Genomic DNA, 11,457 nt, shown 5'->3' with positions numbered 1-11,457 from the left:
GACTCTACCCGGACCTACATACTTTTAGGGAAGAGCAAGAACAAGAAAAAAAAAGAAAAGAAAGATATAGTCTGTAATAGGCTGAAAAGAGGGAATAGCAAATTTGGCGAAAGATGCTACTACAAGCATCCAAAGATATGCCATAATTATGAAATATATGGTAAATGTGCGTATTTAGACGGATATGGAGACGAATGCAGAGATCTCCATCCAAAAATATGCAAAACCCTAAAAGAAGGAAAAGGATGCAGTTTCAACAAAAAATGTCGATATATGCATCCTGCAACTATGAATGAGAGTAAGAAAACTCAGCAAACTGAAAAGAAAAACAAAAATGAAACAAAAAAAGAAACAAAAAAGCAGGCCGCGTATATACCACACTATGCACCAAAAAAGGCCTTTCAACCTAAATCTCCACAAATAGAGCCCAACTACAAAGAATGCATATATAATGCCAGGGGTTGGTGCAGATATGGGGATAATTGCAGGTTTACACACAAAAATAAGTATGAAGGCGAAAGAACAAATATTATGGAAAAGTTGGATTTTTTAATGGCAGAATTCCGAGAAATGAAGAAAAGAACATCATATCAGAACAGGAAGGAAGCATGGGAGAATCCATATTATTACCAATATTAGATAATGGAAATGAAACACAAACCATAATAGTGATGAATGCACAGGGTTTAGTCACGAGTAACTCTAAAAGGAAAATAGAGTTCCTAGAAGAACTAACCCAAATTGAAAAAATAGATATACTAAATATAAGTGAAACATGGTATTCCCAAGAGACTGGCAGTGATGACCAGATAAAGGGTTTCCAAACTTATAGATCAGACAGAAAAAATAGGAATCAAGGGGGAACCGCAATATATGGAAGAGACATAAATCAAGGAAAAGTCTGTGAAAAATACAGCAACACAGAATGTGAATTGATTGCGGTAGAATTTGAATTTGAAAAACTAGTGAATATTGTAGTTTACAGACCCCCAAATACTAAGGAGTTTGACATAATAATAGAAAAAATAGATGATATATGTAGAAACCATAAAGACTGGAATATACTCCTATCCGGAGATTTTAACTTTTCTTTTGTGGATTGGAAAGAACGGATAGAAGAAAGTCGTTGTATGTATACATATAAAAAAGAGAGTAATAGTAGCGCAGAAGATAAGAGGCAATTTGAAAAGCTTCAAGATATGCTATTAGAACATAATATGCAACAAATAAACCACATTCCAACAAGAAAGGAAAATGTCCTAGATCTAGTATTTGTGAATGAGGTGAATTATGTTAAAGAAATAATAGTGTATAACACGGGAATTTCAGACCACAATGTCATAGAATTGATAGTTCATTCCAAAGCAAGTGATCACAGAATTAATAAAAGCACAAAACTTTGGGAAGGATATGGAAAATATAATTTTTACAGTAAGAATATAAAATGGTCTGAAATAAATGAAGAACTGAATAAAGAATGGAAAAATATATTTATAAGTGATAATATACAGGTAAATACGGACATACTGTACAAAATACTGGAGAAAATTGTTGAAAAATATGTACCGAAAAAAAACAATAAACAAAAGACGTGCATACCAAGAGACAGAAGGATCTTATTTCAGAAAATTAGAAAGTGGAAGAAAAATCTTGCAATAGAAAAAAATGTGTGGAAAATGAGGGAAATAAAATGTAAGATAGAAAATGCAGAACAAAAGATTATACAGTCGAAAGAAAATGAAAAAAGGGACTTAGAAGAAAGGACACTTCAAAATATAAAAAGAAACCCCAAAGTACTTAATCCTATGCAAAAAAGATGAATAAAAGGAGAATAGAAATAGGCCCTCTAAGAATTGAAGGACGGCTAACGAATGAAAAAAAGGAAATATGCAACATATTAGCAGAAAAATATAAGAATGAGTTCACGCCAAGAATTGCGAATGAGAATAATGAAACAGAAATGAGAGAAGAAAATGTTGAATATCTAACGGATATAGATATTAATGAAGCAGATATTATCACGGCTATAAACGAAATTAAAAATGGATCGGCAGCCGGACCAGATGGAGTTCCAGCGATTTTGTTAAAAAAAACTGCAAACACTATCGCGAAGCCGCTTGCAATACTGCTAAGACAGAGTGTAGATATGAGCGAGATATATGTTAAACATAAATTAGCTTATATAACCCCTATCTTCAAAAGTGGATCAAGACTAGAGGCAAGCAATTATAGACCTGTTAGTCTAACATCACATATTATGAAAGTGTATGAGAGGGTAATAAAAAAGAAAATAATGAACCATTTGGTCAAAAATAATTTGTTTAATATGGGTCAACACGGTTTCGTACCTGGAAAAAGTACACAGACCCAACTGATAGCACACTATGAAAACATATACAATAATATGATAAATGAAAAAGACACAGATGTGATCTATCTAGATTTTGCAAAAGCCTTTGACAAGGTAGACCATAACATATTGGAGAAAAAAATGAGAAAGCATAATATTGTGGGAAAGATAGGAAAATGGGTAAAAGAATTCCTGCAAAACAGAAAACAGATAGTGGTTGCAAATGACGAGAAATCAGATGAAGCCCAGGTAATATCTGGTGTGCCCCAAGGTACGGTATTAGCTGCACTGCTATTTGTTATTATGATCTCAGACATAGACTTTGATGTTGAAAACTCCGTAGTGAGAAGTTTCGCCGATGACACAAGAATAAGTAGAGAAATTACTTGTGATGAAGATAGGAACTCACTACAAAGAGATCTAAACAAAATATATGAATGGGCGGAGATAAATAGGATGGTATTTAACTCCGATAAATTCGAATCAATAAATTATGGAAACAGAGAAGGAATGGTGTATGCATACAAGGGACCTAATAATGAGATAATCACAAACAAGGAAGCAATTAAAGACCTTGGTGTAATTTTAAATAGGAATATGTTATGCAACGACCAAATAGCAACACCGTTGGCTAAATGTAAAGCAAAAATGGGAATGTTATTCAGACACTTTAAAACAAGAAAAGCTGAACACATGATTATGCTTTACAAAACTTATGTGCGTAGTACACTCGAGTACTGCAATGTGATATGGTACCCACACTACCAAAAGGATATTGCGCAAATAGAGAGTGTACAAAGGTCCTATACTGCTAGAATAGAAGAAGTTAAGGACCTTGACTACTGGGAAAGACTGCAATTTTTAAAACTATACAGTCTAGAAAGGAGAAGAGAACGCTACATGATAATACAAGCATGGAAGCAAATAGAAGGAATTGCTGAAAACATCATGGAGCTTAAAATATCAGAAAGAGCAAGCCGAGGTAGATTAATAGTGCCAAAAAGCATTCCAGGTAAACTGAGAAAGGCGCACAGGACATTAATCCACTACGCACCAGCATCGATAATGCAGCGACTATTTAATGTGCTGCCAGCTCATCTAAGAAACATATCAGGAGTGAGCGTAGATGTGTTTAAGAATAAGCTCGATAAATACCTAAGATGCATCCCAGACCACCCAAGACTGGAAGATGCAAAATACACCGGAAGATGCATTAGCAACTCTCTGGTGGATATACGAGGTGCCTCACACTGAGGGACCTGGGGAACCCAAACAAAAAATAAGGCAATAAGGTAAGGCTCTCTCTCTCTCTCTCTCTCTCTCTCTCTCTATCTCTCTCTCGGTCCTCAACTTGCTTTTTTTTTAAATAATGCTGAATTCAGGAAAGGTTTCGGTAATCATAAATATGATTTCTCAAGTTTTCAAAGCATTAGGTGTGAATTTCGAAATGGAGGCAATGAAGAAAGCGGTAAGAATTCTCCTTAACGGAGGATGGCAATGGCGATCAGCTCTGGAGGAAGAGCTTGACTTGTGCGACGCGGCGCGTCGGAACCTGCAGGATTACAGGACCCAAAACAGTATGTGGCGGCGCCTGCATTCTGCCCTTGGGTACATCGGTTTATCGAACCTGGTTAGTTACGAGGAACCGAACCTGTCACCCTGCGACGGAACTCTGGTGGGCCTGGCTAGGGACATTGTCGGCGGCGAAGCAGCGGAGAAGGATGAGATTCTCCGTTTGGTCGACCAACATGTCCTTTGGCCGAAGATGGCCTTGCTCTTGGGCACAGCTGCCTTTGGCACTGCTGCCGTTGGAGCATTTTTCTTTTTCAGGTACCTGTGTGGAAGAAACGGAAAAGGAGGAGAGACTCTAAGAGATGAAGAGCTTTTTGCAGAATCTTCTCGAGCAAATCGGAGAAACTCCCCAGGAAGAGGGTGAATTTCTTCCAGCTGAAGGAGTGTTCCAGGAAGAGCTGGAAGATGGTGAATTTCTTCCAGCTGATGGAGTGTTCCAGGAAGAGCTGGAAGATGAAAATTATCTTCCTGCTGGAGTGCTCCAGGATGAACTGGAAGAGGATATCGATCTTCCAGCTGAAGGAATGTTCCAAGAAGAGCTGGAAGATGGTGAATTTCTTCCAGCTGAAGGAGTGTTCCAAGAAGAGCTGGAAGATGGTGAATTTCTTCCAGCTGAAGGAGTGTTCCAAGAAGAGCTGGAAGATGGTGAATTTCTTCCAGCTGAAGGAGTGTTCCAAGATGCACTGGAAGATGAAATTGATCTTCCTGCTGGAGTGCTCCAGGATGCACTGGAAGAGGAAATCGATCTTCCAGCTGAAGGAATGTTCCAAGATGAACTGGAAGAAGAAATCGAACTTCCAACTGAAGGAGTGTTCCAAGAAGAGCTGGAAGATGGTGAATTTCTTCCAGCTGAAGAAACTTTCCAGGATGAACTGGAAGATGAAATTGATCTTCCTGCTGAAGAAAAGGTCCAGGATGAACTGGAAGAGGAAATCGAACTTCCAACTGAAGGAGTGTTCCAAGAAGAGCTGGAAGATGGTGAATTTCTTCCAGCTGAAGAAACTTTCCAGGATGAACTGGAAGATGAAATTGATCTTCCTGCTGAAGAAAAGGTCCAAGATGAACTGGAAGAGGATATTGATCTTCCAGCTGAAGGAGTGTTCCAAGAAGAGCTGGAAGATGGTGAATTTCTTCCAGCTGAAGAAACTTTCCAGGATGAACTGGAAGATGAAATTGATCTTCCTGCTGAAGAAAAGGTCCAGGATGAACTGGAAGAGGAAATTGATCTTCCAGCTGAAGGAGTGTTCCAAGAAGAGCTGGAAGATGGTGAATTTCTTCCAGCTGAAGAAAGGTTCCAGGATGAACTGGAAGGTGAAATTGATCTTCCTGCTGAAGAAAAGGTCCAAGATGAACTGGAAGAGGAAATTGATCTTCCAGCTGAAGGAGTGTTCCAAGAAGAGCTGGAAGATGGTGAATTTCTTCCAGCTGAAGGAGTGTTCCAAGAAGAGCTGGAAGAGGGCGAATTTCTTCCAGGTGGAGAAACTTTCCAGGATGAAATGGAAGAGGAAATCGATCTTCCAGCTGAAGGAGTGTTCCAAGATGAACTGGAAGAGGAAATCGAACTTCCAACTGAAGGAGTGTTCCAAGAAAAGCTGGAAGATGGTGAATTTTTTCCAGTAGAAGAAACTTTCCAAGATGAACTGGAAGAGGAAATCGAACTTCCAATTGAAGGAGTTTTCCAAGAGCTGGAAGACGGTGAATTTCTTCCAGCTGAAGAAACTTTCCAGGATGAACTGGAAGAGGAAATCGATCTTCCTGCTGAAGATAGGGTCCAGGATGAACTGGAAGATAAAATCGATCTTCCAGTGGAAGAACAGCTAAGTGAGCCGGGTCTTCCTCAAAGACTAGAAGAAGAGCATGTAGATGAAGAGAAGGAGGAGAAGGAGGAAGAAGAGAAAGTTCTTGCTCTTGAAGAACATCGGTCTGAAGATGATTCAAAGGCAGAGAGAAGTGATAAAAAGCTCTCAAAGAAAAAGAGGAGTAATAAAAAACTATCAAAGAGTGAGAGGAGGAAAAGGGAGCTCTCAAAGGCAGAAAGAAAAAATAGTAATCTCTCAAAGGAGCAGAGCAGTAATGAAGAGTTCTCAGAGGAAGAGGAGAGATTGGATTCTGATATATATGAAGTTCCTGTTCATAATTACTACAGTGTGTTGTCCGGTAAACATGATATGGACAGAAGTCCCTTGAAGAAGTCGTCTCATAAATCAGAAAGGAAGAAGGAAAATAAGAAGAAAAGAGGAAGAGGAGGAAGACGTAATAGAAACTGTAAAAAAAATTAAAAGCCCCAAAAAAACAAAAACCAAAAACTGAAAAAAAAAAAAATGATAAAATGCTGAAAAAAATCTAAAAGAAAATACAAATTGGAAAATTAAACAAAAAAAAGTGGAGTGTTTTTGTGAAAAAGTAGTTTAAGTTCACTAATTGGAAAAAAAATTCAGGATGTTTAGAATAACTGCCCACCTCAATGGATTTGTGGCTAAACCCCTCAGCTTAAATGGTGCTTGGACTAACTGAAAAGGGTGGCTCTGCAGAGGGAAGAAACCTGGCTGAGTTTAGTATGCTATATACCTTGATGGGGTGTACAGGACCTTTGTCAAGTGTACAAATGGTCGGATATCTAGATCTATTCTTTCGGATACCAACCTTCGGGTGGTACTGGGGGAATAATCTAGAAGACCGGCTCTGCAGAGGGATGAAGCTGGGATTCTTCTAGTATGCAGTCTTATCCTTATAGGTTGGCCCAAAATAGTTCAGCTGGGGAAGGAAGTTGCATCTCTAGTGAGGTGCTCATCCAATGGCTGCTGATGGAGGATTGGGAGCAGAGACAGTTATGGTCCTGAAGATGCTAGGCTTAATTGCCTGCCCTGGAGAAGCTTGACTTAATTGTCTGGCTTCATGCTGCTTGGATTAAAGGTTTGGCTTAATTGCCTGCCATAGAGAAGCTTGACCTTATTGTCTGGCTTCATGCTGCTTGAATTAAAGGTTTGGCTTAATTGCCTGACCTAAAGAAGCTTGGCTTGATTGTCTGGCTTCATGCTTTTTGGATTGAAGGCTTGGCTTAATTGCCTGGTCTAGAGAAGCTTGGCTTAATTGTCTAGCTTCATGCTTTTTGGATTGAAGGCTTGGCTTAATTGCCTGGTCTAGAGAAGCTTGGCTTAATTGTCTAGATTCATGCTTTCTGGATTAAAGGCTTGCCTTAATTGCCTGGTCTAGAGAAGCTTTGATTAATTGTCTGGCTTCATGCTTTTTGGATTGAAGGCTTAGCTTAATTGCCTGGTCTAGAGAAGCTTGGCTCAATTGTCTGGCTTCATGCTTTTTGGATTGAAGGCTTGGCTTAATTGCCTGGTCTAGAGAAGCTTGGCTTAATTGTCTGGCTTCATGCTGCTTGTATTAAAGGCTTGGCTTAATTGCCTGGCCTAAAGAGGCTTGGCTTAATTGTCTGGCTTCATGCTGCTTGGATTAAAGGCTTGGCTTAATTGCCTGGTCTAGAGAAGCTTGGCTTAATTGTCTAGCTTCATGCTGCTTGGATTAAAGGCTTGGCTTAATTGCCTGGTATAGAGAAGCTTGGCTTAATTGTCTGGCTTCAGGCTTTTTGGATTAAAGGCTTGGCTTAATTGCCTGGTCTAGAGAAGCTTGGCTTAATTGTCTAGCTTCATGCTTTTTGGATTAAAGGCTTGGCTTAATTGCCTGGTCTAGAGAAGCTTGGCTTAATTATCTGGCTTCATGCTTTTTGGATTAAAGGCTTGGCTTAATTGCCTGGTCTAGAGAAGCTTGGCTTAATTGTCTAGCTTCATGCTTTTTGGATTAAAGGGTTGGCTTAATTGCCTGGTCTAGAGAAGCTTGGCTTAATTGTCTAGCTTCATGCTTTTTGGATTGAAGGCTTGGCTTAATTGCCTGGTCTAGAGAAGCTTGGCTCAATTGTCTAGCTTCATGCTGCTTGGATTAAAGGCTTGGCTTAATTGCCTGGTCTAGAGAAGCTTGGCTTAATTGTCTGGCTTCATGCTTTTTGGATTGAAGGCTTGGCTTAATTGCCTGGTCTAGAGAAGCATGGCTCAATTGTCTGGCTTCATGCTTTTTGGATTGAAGGCTTGGCTTAATTGCCTGGTCTAGAAAAGCTTGGCTCAATTGTCTGGCTTCATGCTTTTTGGATTGAAGGCTTGGCTTAATTGCTTGGTCTAGAGAAGCTTGGCTTAATTGTCTGGCTTCATGCTGCTTGGTTTGAAGGCTTGGCTTAATTGCCTGGTCTAGAGAAGCTTGGCTTAATTGTCTAGCTTCATGCTTTTTGGATTGAAGGCTTGGCTTAATTGCCTGGTCTAGAGAAGCTTGGCTCAATTGTCTGGCTTCATGCTTTTTGGATTGAAGGCTTGGCTTAATTGCCTGGTCTAGAGAAGCTTGGCTTAATTGTCTGGCTTCATGCTTTTTGGATTGAAGGCTTGGCTTAATTGCCTGGTCTAGAGAAGCTTGGCTTAATTGTCTGGCTTCATGCTTTTTGGATTGAAGGCTTGGCTTAATTGCCTGGTCTAGAGAAGCTTGGCTCAATTGTCTGGCTTCATGCTTTTTGAATTGAAGGCTTGGCTTAATTGCCTGGTCTAGAGAAGCTTGGCTCAATTGTCTGGCTTCATGCTTTTTGGATTGAAGGCTTGGCTTAATTGCCTGGTCTAGAGAAGCTTGGCTCAATTGTCTGGCTTCATGCTTTTTGGATTGAAGGCTTGGCTTAATTGCTTGGTCTAGAGAAGCTTGGCTCAATTGTCTGGCTTCATGCTGCTTGGATTGAAGGCTTGGCTTAATTGCCTGGTCTAGAGAAGCTTGGCTCAATTGTCTGGCTTCATGCTTTTTGGATTGAAGGCTTGGCTTAATTGCCTGGTCTAGAGAAGCTTGGCTCAATTGTCTGGCTTCATGCTTTTTGGATTGAAGGCTTGGCTTAATTGCCTGGTCTAGAGAAGCTTGGCTCAATTGTCTGGCTTCATGCTTTTTGGATTGAAGGCTTGGCTTAATTGCCTGGTCTAGAGAAGCTTGGCTCAATTGTCTGGCTTCATGCTTTTTGGATTGAAGGCTTGGCTTAATTGCCTGGTCTAGAGAAGCTTGGCTCAATTGTCTGGCTTCATGCTTTTTGAATTGAAGGCTTGGCTTAATTGCCTGGTCTAGAGAAGCTTGGCTCAATTGTCTGGCTTCATGCTTTTTGGATTGAAGGCTTGGCTTAATTGCCTGGTCTAGAGAAGCTTGGCTCAATTGTCTGGCTTCATGCTTTTTGGATTGAAGGCTTGGCTTAATTGCCAGGGCTAGAGAAGTTTGGCTCAATTGTCTGGCTTCATGCTTTTTGGATTTAAGGCTTGGCTTAATTGCCTGGTCTAGAGAAGCTTGGCTCAATTGTCTGGCTTCATGCTGCTTGGATTAAAGGCTTGGCTTAATTGCCTGGTCTAGAGAAGCTTGGCTTAATTGTCTAGCTTCATGCTTTTTGGATTAAAGGCTTGGCTTAATTGCCTGGTCTAGAGAAGCTTGGCTTAATTGTCTGGCTTCATGCTTTTTGGATTGAAGGCTTGGCTTAATTGCCTGGTCTAGAGAAGCTTGGCTTAATTGCCTGGTCTAGAGAAGCTTGGCTTAATTGTCTGGCTTCATGCTTTTTGGATTGAAGGCTTGGCTTGATTGCCTGGCCTTGAGAAGCTTGGCTTAATTGTCTGGCTTCATGCTTTTTGGATTGAAGGCTTGGCTTAATTGCCTGGTCTAGAGAAGTTTGGCTTAATTGTCTAGCTTCATGCTTTCTGGATTAAAGGCTTGGCTTAATTACCTGGTCTAAAGAAGCTTGGCTTAATTGTCTAGCTTCATGCTTTTTGGATTGAAGGCTTGGCTTAATTGCCTGGTCTAGAGAAGCTTGGCTCAATTGTCTGGCTTCATGCTTTTTGGATTGAAGGCTTGGCTTAATTGCCTGGTCTAGAGAAGCTTGGCTTAATTGTCTAGCTTCATGCTTTTTGGATTAAAGGCTTGGCTTAATTGCCTGGTCTAGAGAAGCTTGGCTTAATTGTCTGGCTTCATGCTTTTTGGATTGAAGGCTTGGCTTAATTGCCTGGTCTAGAGAAGCTTGGCTTAATTGCCTGGTCTAGAGAAGCTTGGCTTAATTGTCTGGCTTCATGCTTTTTGGATTGAAGGCTTGGCTTGATTGCCTGGCCTTGAGAAGCTTGGCTTAATTGTCTGGCTTCATGCTTTTTGGATTGAAGGCTTGGCTTAATTGCCTGGTCTAGAGAAGTTTGGCTTAATTGTCTAGCTTCATGCTTTCTGGATTAAAGGCTTGGCTTAATTACCTGGTCTAAAGAAGCTTGGCTTAATTGTCTGGCTTCATGCTGCTTGGATTGAAGGCTTGGCTTAATTGCCTGGTCTAGAGAAGCTTGGCTTAATTGTCTGGCTTCATGCTGCTTGGATTAAAGGCTTGGCATAATTGCCTGGCCTAAAGAGGCATGGCTTAATTGTCTGGCTTCATGCTTTTTGGATTAAATGCTTGGCTTAATTGCCTGGTCTAGAGAAGCTTGGCTTAATTGTCTGGCTTTATGCTGCTTGTATTAAAGGCTTGGCTTAATTGCCTGGCCTAAAGAGGCTTGGCTTAATTGTCTGGCTTTATGGTGCTTGGATTAAAGGCTTGGCTTAATTGCTTCGTCTAGAGAAGCTTGGCTTAATTGTCTAGCTTCATGCTGCTTGTATTAAAGGTTTGGCTTAATTGCCTGGCCTAAAGAGGCTTGGCTTAATTGTCTAGCTTCATGCTTTTTGGATTAAAGGCTTGGCTTAATTGCCTGGTCTAGAGAAGCTTGGCTTAATTGTCTGGCTTCATGCTTTTTGGATTAAAGGGTTGGCTTAATTGCCTGGCTTCATGCTTTTTGGATTAAAGGGTTGGCTTAATTGCCTGGCCTAAAGAAACTTGGCTTAATTGTCTGGCTTCAGGCTTTTTGGATTAAAGGGTTGGCTTAATTGCCTGGCCTAAAAAAGCTTGGCTTAATTGTCTGGCTTCATGCTGCTTGGATTAAAGGCTTGGCTTAAATGCCTGGCCTAAAGAAGCTTGGCTTAATTGTCTCGCTTCCTGCTGCTTGGATTAAAGGCTTAGCTTAATTGCCTGGCCTAAAGAAGCTTGGCTTAATTGTCTGGCTTCATGCTTTTTGTATTAAAGGGTTGGCTTAATTGCCTGGTCTAGAGAAGCTTGGCTTAATTGTCTGGCTTCCTGCTGCTTGGATTAAAGGCTTGGCTTAATTGCCTGGTCTAGAGAAGCTTGGCTTAATTGTCTGGCTTCCTGCTGCTTGAATTAAAGGCTTGGCTTAATTGCCTGGCCTAGAGAAGCTTGGCTTAATTGTCTGGCTTCCTGCTGCTTGGATTAAAGACTTGGCTTAATTGCCTGGTCTAGAGAAGCTTGGCTTAATTGTCTGGCTTAATGTTGCTTGGATTAAAGGCTTGGCTTAATTGCCTGGTCTAGAGAAGCTCAGCTTAGTTGCCTGGCTTTATGCTGCTTGGATTAAATAAGGTAGTGGTGAGGAGGGTCGTGGGAACCTTGCTGGCTT

The sequence above is a fragment of the Palaemon carinicauda genome, chromosome 8 (genome assembly GCF_036898095.1).
Source record: "Palaemon carinicauda isolate YSFRI2023 chromosome 8, ASM3689809v2, whole genome shotgun sequence".
Classification (NCBI taxonomy): Eukaryota; Metazoa; Arthropoda; class Malacostraca; order Decapoda; family Palaemonidae; genus Palaemon; species Palaemon carinicauda.
Note: the sequence above shows the minus strand (reverse complement) of the source record.